Genomic DNA, 13,039 nt, shown 5'->3' on the forward strand with positions numbered 1-13,039 from the left:
GATTACTTGGATATTTTTTAGAAACCAACATTAATACACCTATTAACTTAGTTGTGGTTCTAGGGATTATAATAATTACCCTTTACATTTTCATAGACCATTGTAGAAACTTGAAACTGTATAGGTCCATTTCCGTCACTTCCCCTTCCATTCTTTACATTGTGGTTGTCAAAAATGTTACTTCTACATATGAAGTGAAGCCTATATTACAGTATATTTCAAGAAAAACAAGAAGAAAAACAGCTTTTATATTTACTGTGATGTTTTCCACTTATGAAATTTTTCATTTTTTCTTGAAGACACAAGTTTCCCTCAGAGATAATTTTCTTATAGGCTGGAGAAACTTCTTTGTGCATTTCTTAAAATGTAGTGATTCCCTGGCAGTGATATCTCTTAGTTCTCTTCTAATTTTATGATATGCCTTTGTGAATGAAAATATCTTCATTTTATTCTTAAAAGGTATGGTTTCTAGGTATGGAATTCTGAGTATTCTATAACTTCAAAGATCTGGGTCCATGCCCCTCTGATCTTTATGGTTTCTAAAGAAAACTCAGTGATTGTTTAAATTATTGATACCCTGAGTGTAATTCACTGGCTGTTCTGATTTTTTTTTTTAATCTTTGGTTTTTATCAGTTTGACTATAATGTGTCTAGACTAAGATCTATTTTTTTTTAAGATATATAACTAGAGGTTTAGGAAGTTAAACATTTTTCTAGCCTATTCGTACTCTTCTTAGCATTGCCATCTGAGGGGCGCAATTGCTTCCGCTGTGGTTTCTGGGCCGCTGTGTGCCCTTCCTCCTTCCGCTGGCAGCGCTCTAACTAACACACCTCCTGAAGCTTCCCATTCTGTTCGGTGTACCCACAAGCTAAAGCAACTCCACAGACACCTTTCTGCAGCATGCAAGTTTAGGAGCCTCTGAATGGATTCTTAACAAAGGTAATATTCTAGTCACAGGATGAATTGTATTATGGTAACCTTTTCAATTCCTGAAATAATGGTGATAAAATGATTCCACCATTTCCCATGGAAGATATATTTCAGTAAATGGAATATTTCCATTCAAAACCAGCATCATCAGAAAGTATTTTATATATTTAATCTAATATATAGTCTCTCAATACCTCGCTTAAGGAGAGTTAAATATCAGAGGGAACTCATCCACTTTGTTTGACAGAAATAGAATTTAAATTTAAAATTATTTTGTTTTGATGTAAGGAATTACTGAGGGTGAGCTCACCCTGAAATCTGGTGAGATTGCCTAGCTCTTCATACTTTACTCTCTTTTCACATCACCTACCAGGGGGCAGGACTGGCGGGCTCAGTTGCCATAGGCAGATACTGACCATTGGAGAGCACAAGTGATTGTTTAAAGGCTTTTATAGAAAAAGAAAGAAAATAATCATCCATAATCCAACCACCCATACTTTCCTTTTTGATTGGATTTGACTCTCATGGATTCCTAGCATTTATTCTGACAAAAAGCAAACTGGCTGCACAAGTTCAGGTTCTTTTCTATTATCTTTATTTCAGGCTTTGAGACTTGTTTTTGCACACCTTTGTTTTTCAATTGCTGGCCCTAGAGTGGTCTGCTAACATCCTCTTAAATTAGAATTTCAAGGTAGGGTGAGTTTCCCCATACTTTCTGATTGTATGTTTTTCCCAATACTATTATTGGTGACACAGATAATGTTGTTTGCTTAGAGGAAGTAAGATAATAGAGTGATTAAACAGTAAGATTTCTTTTGCAAGGTCCATGATTTTAACCAGGCACTCATTTTGCTGGGTGAAAATATATATAAGTTCCATATGTCTTCCCTGGGCTTTTACTTGAGGCCTCCTTTTAACAAAAACATGAAATTGTACCATCGGGATGTTCAAAACGTCTAAATTTCTTTCAAGAAAAAATTAAAGAAAAGAATCATATTTTTTTCATATCTGTAAGAATCTCATACAAATCTTTTCCCAGAGAGAAAACTTAGTTTTCCTTTATATTTTCAAGATTATGCATTGTATCTTTATAGTTCTTAGTGATTCATTGTATTTTAAAATTTAGCCCAAATTTCTGGAAATGTAGAAATCATAAAATGGTATATTCATATTTATTCAGGAGCAGTAATAGTTTGTATATGAAATGTAGAAATAAAATGATTCAACTTGAAAACATATGGGCCACAGTAGTATTTTAGTATTTCAGAGAATATATAAAGTTAAATCATTGAATTAATTATAGATTAATTATATCGATTTATTATATAGATTTTTTAAGTGAAGAAACATAATTTCCAGATTTTTTAAAGCAAAAACATTCTCATATTTACATATAGAAAACCATTGTTTCATCCCTCAAAGCACGGCATTATCTAACAAAAAAAGGTAGACACAATCTGCTCACATGGAAACTTTCCCTGGGATACCTGATGGCCAGAGGAGACTTTGCTTCTTGCTATTAAAGATAAACCACTTAATAAAAATTTATGGATCCATGAAAACTCTTTAATATGAAAATAAACAAGGATCCAGACTGGGGAAAGTGTAGAACAACTAGCAGCAGGCTTCGGGGCAAATTTTGGCCTCACGGTCAGTTGGCCTCCAAACTTAGTCATGGATGCAGCATCAGGTTGAAGAAGAAATATGACAAATATGATAAGGATGAAAATGAGAACACCTATGGGCTTCTTTCCCTGGCTTTGTCTACAGGACCGTAGGTCATTACAGGAAGGTCTCATCTGGGGTCTTGCTGTTTGTTTCTGAGACCTCTGATGAGAGGCTCATCTGAGACAGGTTGAAGGAAACCTGCAGCATCTCTCTGCTCCTGAGAGAGTGTGGGCTTAGAGCTGCAGGAGGGTGCGGGTATTCGGTTGGACAGTGCAATCTAGTCTTCTTGGGGGTGGCAACCCTCACAAATAGCTTGTCATTCACAATGAACACACTGGAATTACTGGCAGGGGTAGCAACAAAGGTCTCGGTGAAAGCACACACAGAAGCCTGAGACCTTCCTTCCACCTCCTTGAACACCTGGTTGACGCTGGAGAAGATCAGGCTTTCCTACTGGAACCCCGTGTCCAAGACAAAGGAGCCGAGGTCATGCTGAGTTTTGGGCAACACACAGAGTGAGCACACCAGGTCGTGTTTGGTATATTTCAGCAGCCGAAAATGCAGTTTGCAGGCCTTGAGGGTTTTCATATTACTGTTATTTTTGAAGTACTTAAACAAGCTGCTTGGGTCTGGATCTTGGGTTGAAGGGAATGGTCAGGGAGAAGCAGGCCTCATCATGATACACATCAAGGAGAGTGTCTCCAAAGTCATAGGTTAGGTAATATTACTGCAGGAATTGCAGGGCTCGACTCTTCACAGCATTGGATCCTTAGCATTTTTTATAGGGCTTTATCAAGTAGTGTCTGTTGACACAGACACCAGCCCACAGTGTCCGAGGCATTATGGATGAGACAAAATAAATTTACATGGACTACCTAGTCCTGTGGAGAAAAAGAGACAGCACAACTTCTCTCTCAAGAGGAGAGCAACTAAGGCCCTACCTTGAGAAGCTTTTATTAGATTCAATTTGCATAAAAATAAAGGGTGTAAAGCTCCTTAATCATTATCAGGCAGTAAGGATCAAACAATAGATAACATACAAAGAACACTGGGGGCCTATTTTGAGTCAGGGGCAAATAGTTAAATGGCCATAAAACTTTGGGGAACAAACTCACTTCCTGCTTGGACCCTTATCATTTAATTGAGAGCATTCTAAACAAAGCAGATTCTACCGGATTTTACATATTCTTTCTTAGACCTGGTTGCCCTAGGGAACCCACCCTTTCCAGCATAGGGCTGCACCCACCACCGGCATTGTTTTCGGCTTAAGGCATTGTTTCAGGTTTAAGTCAGGCAGGGGAAGTAAGGCAGCCAGGAGATTAGGAGACTTCCGGCAGACAGAACAAGGACACAGGCTATGTCAAAGTCAAGGGGAAAGGGTCCATCACCCCTTTCCTGTAGCCCCCAAGTCCTTTCCTTGGGACCCCCGTGATCATGCCTGTCTTAGGTCATCCCTCCCTTGAGGAATCTTACCCATCACTGGCTCACCAACCAAGCATTGGGGGCCAGGCAGGGTGAAGTAAAAGGAACAGAAGCAGCGCTCCTGCCAGGGAGATAAGCTTCGTCTCCTTAGTGGCTGATGGTTGGAAGGCCACTCACTCAGCCTTAGTCATGCGAAGGTTACAGCTCCTGAAACCAGGCAGAGCAGTTTCCAACAGTCTGTCAGTGTCCTTGGTAATTTGTGGGGGTAAAGCCTGGCCATCCAAGGATAAAGACTTGGGGTTGTATTTCCTGGTGGCACTTACACAGTGGATTGGTCTGGGAAGGTACAGCACAAGGGGTTGATTCTCTTCCAGCCACCGCTCTTTGAGCTCCAGGCCTTTGATTTTTCCCAACTCCCAGGTGGAGTTAAGCTCATTTTTAGAGGTTCAGGGTCTTGACTGTGGGGACCATCTGCATAATATCAAACAGGCCATCTAGCTGGAACAGACAGCTTTTGTGCAAGTTCAAGTACAACAGCTCAGGGAAAGTCATTTAGATGATCTGCAGGGCGGCGGTCATGCGGTTTCTTCTAGTCAGGATCATATCAATGTCATGGCCCACCAAGTCTGGGTCATCGCAGGGCAGCTGGAGATCAGGAGCTTTCTGGGAGACACCTTATCGTTTCTTCAGGGTCAGCTTTGGCTGTCCCATTTTTCCTTGCTCCAATTCATCCCGCACAGAATAAGGTACAGCAGAAGTACTGACAATGGTAGATATCTCTTTGCTCTCATCACAAACCTTATAGCTGACACCCATCAATGCAGAGGCAAGGCTAGCATCCTAGACAGAGAACCAGGCCCTCTGTTGCACCCAGTGGAAGTCCTCTGCAGTGAAGAGGGCACTACAGTGGCTCCGGATTGAATTTGTTAGCCATGTCTTGTCATACTTTCTTTCGTAGGGAACTGTGATCTTGAACCACCTCAGCTGGGTTCCGCCTTGTGTGTTCTCCCGCATTTCTCTCTCCAGATGTTTTCCATTACTTCACAGAATAACACAGATTCAGCCTTCATTATGCCATTTTATTCTCCTCCTGTCATGTCCCATGGTATAGGGAGTGTGTCTTACTTGGTACTTCTGGACATTCCTCATCTCCATGTTTTCATCATCCTTCTGGAGGTCTGAAGACTGAAGCTCTTATCCACCATGTTGATAATGAGAGCTCCTCGTGCCAAATTACCTCAAAAAGAACGCCAACCTTTCTTTCTTCCTTGAGGTGAGCTACCAACATCATTATCTTCTTCATTTCTGTATGTCCCACATTCCTTTAACAGAAGATCACACGTTTGTTGTTGCTGTCTGTTGGATATATTGTCTCATTGAACAAACTTGGAAGTGCTGACTTCTGGGAACTTTTGCGACAGGGGCCACAAGATGGTCCATGAAAATCTTTTATGTGGACTGACCTCATTTACTGGGGTCCTCCCTACTAACAAGATGGCTCTCTTAGTAATAAAAGTCATCTTACCATCTCTGGACAATTCCTAGGATGACATAATGCTGCCAATGGTAGCATAAATGGATGTAGCTTTAGGAAAGGACAGGGAACAATCATAAGAAGTCTACCCTCATGCTGCTTTTGACCTCCTACTTCCCCTACTCACTTTTCAAAACCAAACTTGGAACTCATTCCCCCTATCTTCGATCAGGTAGCCACAATCAGGTGATTCTGTATTCTGAGCTCTGTATTCTGAGCTGCATCTCTTTCAGTCAACTGAGCTCACCTCAGAGCTGGCCATGACCATTTGGCCATGCTTCCCAGTGTGTCCTGGGTGTACAACAGCACCTGCTCAACAGTCTGCCTTCTGCTATGGTTAGTGCCATGAACGCTCGAACAGGGCCGCCTGAGCGTGCCTCCAACTTCAGTGCTTATTACCTGTGACTTCGGACAAAAGATTTCACCCTCTGTGCCTCCATTTCTTTCACCTGCAAAAATGAAATAGTAATAATAGATCATAGAGGTTTGTGAGGGTTAAAGAAGATCATACGGGTAAAGGCACTTAGCACTGCACATAGCGTATAGTTACTGGTCAATTTCTGCTAGCTCTTCTTACTTGGAGAAAGAATTATGTCATTTATACAAACCTGAACATAGTCCCCTGCTCTCTTATAGGGATTACAAATACGGGTTGAAAGAATAATACTTTTCATTTTGCCATTACTGTTACTATTTCATACTTTGTTGGCTCTATGGCTTGTTTTTGTTCTCCTTGAACCACGAAGTTTGTCATTCACTGTCTCTGTTATCTCGGGCCCCAGACCAAGAAGCTTCCTGAAAACAGACATATGGTTGGGCATTACATCCTCAAACTTGAGAGAACCTTAGATACCACCTAGTCATTTAGGTAAAATATTGCTTCTTAAGCAAAGATCTGTAACGTTTTGTGTGTCTTTAACTGTTACAATAGTTTAGAGGGCTCCAAGTTCATGGATAGGTATTTATTCCGGTGAGTAGTAAATTGTCATTTCAGAACCCCTGTTTAAAGATACTGAGTCATGCTCATGAGCATTTAAGTATGTCTGACATCAGAGTTTGTCAAAGCCAGTGCCTTGACTGTCCCACTGTGGGACAAGTGTGGGAATGTGTGACTGCGTGCTCAGGTCCGCTCAGGGCAGAGAAGCCCTCTTCTTTTCCCAGGGATCGTGTAAATTAAGAGTTAGCCTTCTGAAGCTTTACAGGTAGAGCAAAATCTATTTCTGCTTTGGTTGAACTCACAGTTCACTCTTCCTCTTTGTTAGGACCAAAATTACTGTTATTTCTGCTGTTTTACTCAAGGCTAAACTAACCGGGTTTCACAATCGCTGCCTTTTCTGATTCCCCAGGGCTCTTTAAATACTGTGTGAAAATATTTTTAAATATGTTGCCCTTCTGCCCATTTTATCCAAGTCATTCATTTCATGCCCAAGATCTTTGATTTCCAGAGTATTAAAGGATGTTTTGTTATGGTTAAAGTGCTACCAAGAAAATTTCTCACTTAAAAAATACAAGAAAAATAGATTAAATGCAACTTAATGATGTTAAGTTATTTTCCCCATATTTTAATAAACCTTTTCTCCTTTCATTAGTTTATATCAGACTAATATGACAGCAGATTTTTTAAAATGTAGTGAATTTTAGTTGCAGATAATGTTAAAATGTCCTAATGTATTTTGTTATTTTAAACATGCTGAAATACATTCAGCCTTTGACAGCTTTCTTTTTGCCCCAAATGAGTGTCCCATAATGCATGCTATGTAATACATAAGACAGTATTTCAGGAGGTTATATATCTACCATAGGGAAAATAAATGAAAAAAGAATTTTGGATTTTTGCCCTTAATAATGGAAGCATCTTATTTAATCACCTATAAACATATTTTTCAAACTCTGATGAAAAGTTGTTTTACACCTTTAACATTGTCGGTAATAAAGAGAACAGGCTAATGACTAACAATGGGGACAGGCTACCCCAGGAGTGAAGTGGCCCACAGAGAGGGGCAGAGAAAGGACAGAAAGCCAGGGACTAGGGATGCAGGTAAGGGCCAGGTGGGGGAAGGAGGAAAGAAGCCGGAGGTGGAGAGAGGAGCAGAACTAGAAGTGAGGGCGGGGACCTCCCAGCAAACTCATTTGTAAAATAAGTTGAAGGAAATCAACCCCAAGGTTCTTTCTTATTCTGAAGCTCTGTTATTCTATGAAGGTAGACATTGACTATAAATAGAAAATTAAAAGGACTTAGAAAAAAAATTGACTCAGGGTGGGCTGGGGCCCTTCCCATGACCCTCCGTCCTCAGACATGCAAGGCAATCAACTTTCCCAGTGACTACGGTTTGGGCTCTTAAAGAAAAAATTGTATACTAGTAGTTCAGTTGCACTGTTCTTATAAGGATTTAATTACATAACACACAGGAATTTTCAAATTATTCTCCCATTATCTAATCTTATCTGATCTTTCCAAATGCCCTGTGGGTTTTGGATTAACGAAATGCTTGTGCACCCTCAGGATATTTGAAGATGATAAGTGACTTACCCAAAGCTAAACACTGAGTTACAAAAGCCAAACCAGAAAGATTTCCTGGGAACTCCTCCCAGGAGTTTTCTTTCTATGGCATCAAGAAGGTAGGAGAGGAGCTTTTCGGTGAAAGTAGCTTGAATGTAGGGAAAGAGCAGTAAATAAAGAATGAGATTTAAAGTGAGATGTCCTCTTGCTTTTAGGTGGGGGCGTTGGGGGAAGGGAGACAGGAAGGCAAGTGCAGGTCTTGTTTTACAAGTAGCCCGAGTCAAGCCACAGTCCATTGCCAGTCTCATGGGGTCCCTTGGAGTTTAGGAGGCGCATGCCTGAGAGGGAGGAAGAGAAGGAAGGGAAAAGCACAGACGTGCTCCAGGGAGGGGGAGGGCACTGGGTACTCTGTCCTGAGGACTTCCAAGGTGGCTATGTTAAAGGAGGTCCCAGGGGAAGTTCTTAGTAGATATTCATCAGCTTACCAGCTGTGCCCCTTTAGAGTTGTGGTCTCCACGGATTGGCCAGTGCCAGGGCAGGGTGTTACTAATCAATACAGCTGTCCTGATGTCAGCTACAGTGTCACTTGTCTGGTTTTGCTGCTTTTCAGGGCATGGCACTGAAATACAACGGAAGCCTAGATGCTATCTCTAGGGCGGGAAGGTTAGGTATCCAAACCGCATGACCAGCGAAGTGCCCGGGAAGGAAAGCCCACCCTGAGGGTGAGGTCATTCACCAGTTTGTGCCGTTGCTAGGCACCCAGGGCTTTCCACCCAGGTGACATTCTGTATCTGGCTGTAAATTGTTCTGCCAGGTTGTTCAGCTCAGCTGTCTGTCTCAGTTTCCCCATTCCATTTGCCAAGAAATTTGCCTAGCTTCTTCCCATCCTGCCTCACTTTTAATGCTGATAGAATCCGTTTACAATTCTACACAGAGCATGAAGCGAAGCTAGCAGCACTGTTCAGTAAAAAAAAAAAAAAAAAACAGATTTTATGTGTATATAATAGTTTCAAACTTTAAAACAAAGAGGAAAAGTCCGCACAATATGCTGGCTGTGACCGGAACTGCCTCACACACGGGAGCCCGTGAGGACAGCAGAGCGGAGGTGAGCCGTGGTTGCCTTGTTTTTAGAAATGGCAATGAGTCCGCAATGATGCAGCCACATGCCTTTGCCCAGTCTCTTCGTGAGACAAATTATTAAAAAGACATCTGAGAAAATCAGAAAAGATCACTCTGTAAGGAAAAATAGTTGTTTTATGTGGGGAAGATGAGATGTTAGACCTGGAATACCGTGTTCTAGCAAAGCTGCCTGTGTTAGACATCTTCCTACCACTCCTGGAAGAGTAGTCTGCTTGTGTCTAGTGTATTTGGTCCTCTTTGACATCTTATGTAAATGGGCTTTCTAACATTTTGAAAAGGAAAGTGGTTGGTGGGAAGAGATAGGAAGAGGGACGTAGACGAGAGTGGCGAGTGGGGCTGAGACAGAAACTGTTGGGCTTATTTCTGCCCTTTGGTTGCTTGTTCCCATTATAAAAGGAAAAGGCTTAGAGCGGTGGGCCGTCAGCGAGCCCACAAGAAGAGCTTGTGGATATCAAACAAAAGTATTTACAATGTGGTCAAGAACAGGAAAATGCTTTAGGTTCTAAAAGGTAAATTCAAGGCTTATTGAACGGAACTTGCCAAATTGCATTTATATTTCAAATTATTCAGTCGTGATGATCTCTGTGTTCTCAGACTTCAGATTTTTTTAGCAACATTTTATGAACTGCAAAATAGAATTATTGTAAATACTGATAGTTTTTGTTCTTTTTGCAATTTTAATATGAAGTTTTACAAACAAATAACTTTATAGTAACTTCTTTAAAGTGACCATGTGTTTTAAGTTAGAAAGTGAAGCATATTTCACGATTCCTGTTTTTGCTCATGTCTCTTTGAATTCTTCTCTGTGGGTACTTAGTGGTGGTACACAAAAGCTTATTGGCACTCAGTTCCATTTCATTTATATCTTTTGTGAAATGGTGATTACAAAACAAGGTTGGTGTTATCACACACACTAAAAAATGATAGCAGTAGCATATACTGAAATTCTTAGCTAAACCATCAAACAGTTCTTTCATGATAACTCATATTATTTGTTACAAGGATTCTGTAACCACAACTCAAAGTAAAGGACACTGTCAGAAGTGTCTGATGGTACGACCATATGTTCTTAGAAATTGGGCTATGAAAACTAGTCCTGGAGCTCGGGTCCAGGGTATAACGATGGAACAAAACCTGAGTCCACTCCCACTAACTAGTCTAAACACGTGCCACTGGAAGTGCCGCCTGAGCAAAAGATCAAGACTTTCAATAATCATTTTAGGGTTTTAAAGCTGAGAAGTAAGGACAAGTAGGAAAAGTTAAGGTAGGCCCGGGAAGATTTATTCATCAAATATGTCCAGTATTTACTGACCACTGATAACAAGCAAGGCATGTGTTAGGGAATGAGGAAAGACAATTAACTGCACAAAATAGTTGTGCTCTTTTGGAGTTTCAGTTTGCTAGGAACGTGTAGTCATGTGCAGAGGTTGCTAAAACCCCTGGTAAGTAAAGGGGAGGTTGTTAGTGGTGCTGAGACCAGTGAGTTTACTGGGGAGCTTTAGAGTGGAGGGGAGCTTCAAAATTCCAAAATAAGCTGTGGAGGGAGTGGGGTTCCTGCCACATCTTCTGAAATTCTAGGAATAGACAATTATAGAGACACAATGGGTGTCCCCCAAAGTAACAGACATCAAGAAGTCGCATTTTTTCTAGAGCTTTTTTAGACATCAGAAGGACTAAGTTGTCATATCCGGGCACATGGGGTGTTTGGCTGCTTCCCTTCGCCAAGCCGTGGTGCTACTACGTGGAATAGGAAATGTAGCTAGGTGATCCCCAAGTTTCCCACAAAATTGTCTAACCCTAAGACAATGCCTTCCATATATTTACTGAATATTTTCAAATATATTAAATGAATAATCAGGTGGTATGGTTAAGGCATCATAGTAAAAATCTTTGTTAGAATTTTTGCTTAGTTAACTGATGCAGTGCCAAGTTTCCTCTTAGGGTTACAAAGAGTGTTGCAAATTATTAGGTAAAAAGAGAGCGGGAGGGCAAGAAAAACAAAACCCAAACATCAAAGCTAGCCAGGAATATTCTAGAAATAATGAAATGTGCCCACATCTACAAAGCACTAAGAAAGAAGTAAATGAAGAGGTAGAATGCTCAGGAAATAAAAATCCAGGTGCTTAGCATCATGTCAGTGAGTTATTGCATTTTTATATCTCTGTGTGAGTCGGAACTTGTGTGTCACACCCTGTGTGTCGATGACACCAGCAAGTCACATGTAATTACAGAAGTGGACAGTTGCAGTGCTATGTCCCCTTCAGCTGCAATACTATATCCGCTTCCTGGGACACAGCAGAAGGACAGCGGGGAGAACTTAAGAGCACTTCTCCTGCTTGTTTATTTTTGCTTGGAAGGAGAAGTGGCCCAAGGTGTCATCATATAGCAGTTCATGGGCTGTGGCCAGTGGTCTGGCTAGATGGCCAGGCAACTGGAAGTAGAAGGAACAGGATTAGAAATTGGGTGACAATGAAGTCTGGGGACAAGGGGTATGGAGATAAATCTCTTTGAAAGGGGAAAACATGAGGATATTTGTATCCCGTGTGAATGCTTATCAAAGGGCTACCTCAGCAAAGGAGGATTTTAATGATCAAGTGGATCATTAAATGATAGGATGCCCCATCTAGTCATCACTGAAAAGGTGAATAAACAAAGTAGCAGTGTGGTAATAATGGAGGTTCTGCATGGGCTCAGCAACATGGACTTCTCACCACGTTGACCTGGTTAAGCCCACTGCTTAGTGCCCAGTCTGCCAGCAGCCAAAACCAGACTGAGCCCCTGATATCATACCGTCATTCCCAGGGTGATCAGCCAGTTACCTGGTGGCAGGTTGATTACATCAGACCCTCCTGTTATGGAAGGGGCAGCGTTTGTACTTACTAGAATATATACTTAATCTGGATACAGATTTGCCTTCCTTGAATGCAATGCTTCTGCCAAAACAACCACTATGGTATTCCATGCAGCATTGCTTCTGACCAGGGAACAAACTCCACAATGAGTGAAGTTTGGCCAGGGGCCCCATGTTCATGGAATTCACTGGCTCCTACCATGTTCTCCACTGTCCTGAAGCAATTGGTTGGCTAGATAAAATAGTGGAATGGCCTTTTGAAAACTCAGTAACAGTGCCAGCTGGGTGGTACTACCTTGCAGGGCTGGGGCAAGGTTTTCCAGGAGGTTGTGTATACTCGAAATTAGCATCTATGTATGGTGCTGTTTCCCCCATAGCTGGGATTTACCAGCCCAGAAATTGAAGCACAGAAATAGAAGTGGCATCATTCGCTATTAGTCCTAGTGACCTACTGGCCACATTTTTTTTGCCCCCTTTCTCTCCAATCTCATGCTCTGCTGAGCCAGAGGTCTTAGTTCAAAAGAGAAGAATTTTTCCACCTGGAGACACAGCAGTAATTCCACTGAAGCTGGAAATGACTCCAGCTCTCGGCTCTCTCTGTGCTCCAAACCAACAGACAAAGATGGGCAGTAGTGTGCTGACTGGGATGGCTGGTCCTGACTACCCAGGAGAACATGGATTGCTACTCCACGATGGAGGCATGGGAAGGTATGTTTGGGATACAAGTGATTTCTTAAGGTGCACCTTAGTATTGCCATGCCCCAAGAACACAGTCAATGGAAAACTACAACAGTCCAATCCAGGCTAGACTTTTAATGGCCTAGACCCTGTCAGGAATGACAGTTTGGATCACTCCAGTATATAAAGGACCACAACCACTGAGGTGCTTTCTGAGGACAAGTGGGCACTGGAAGGAGATAGTCATGAATACCAGCTATGACCACATGACTACTTATACAAACAAGGATTGTAATTGTCATGAAAATTTTTCCT

This window comes from Artibeus jamaicensis, unplaced genomic scaffold (assembly GCF_021234435.1).
Source record: "Artibeus jamaicensis isolate MK-2021 breed Jamaican fruit bat unplaced genomic scaffold, CSHL_Jam_final contig_387, whole genome shotgun sequence".
Taxonomy (NCBI): Eukaryota; Metazoa; Chordata; class Mammalia; order Chiroptera; family Phyllostomidae; genus Artibeus; species Artibeus jamaicensis.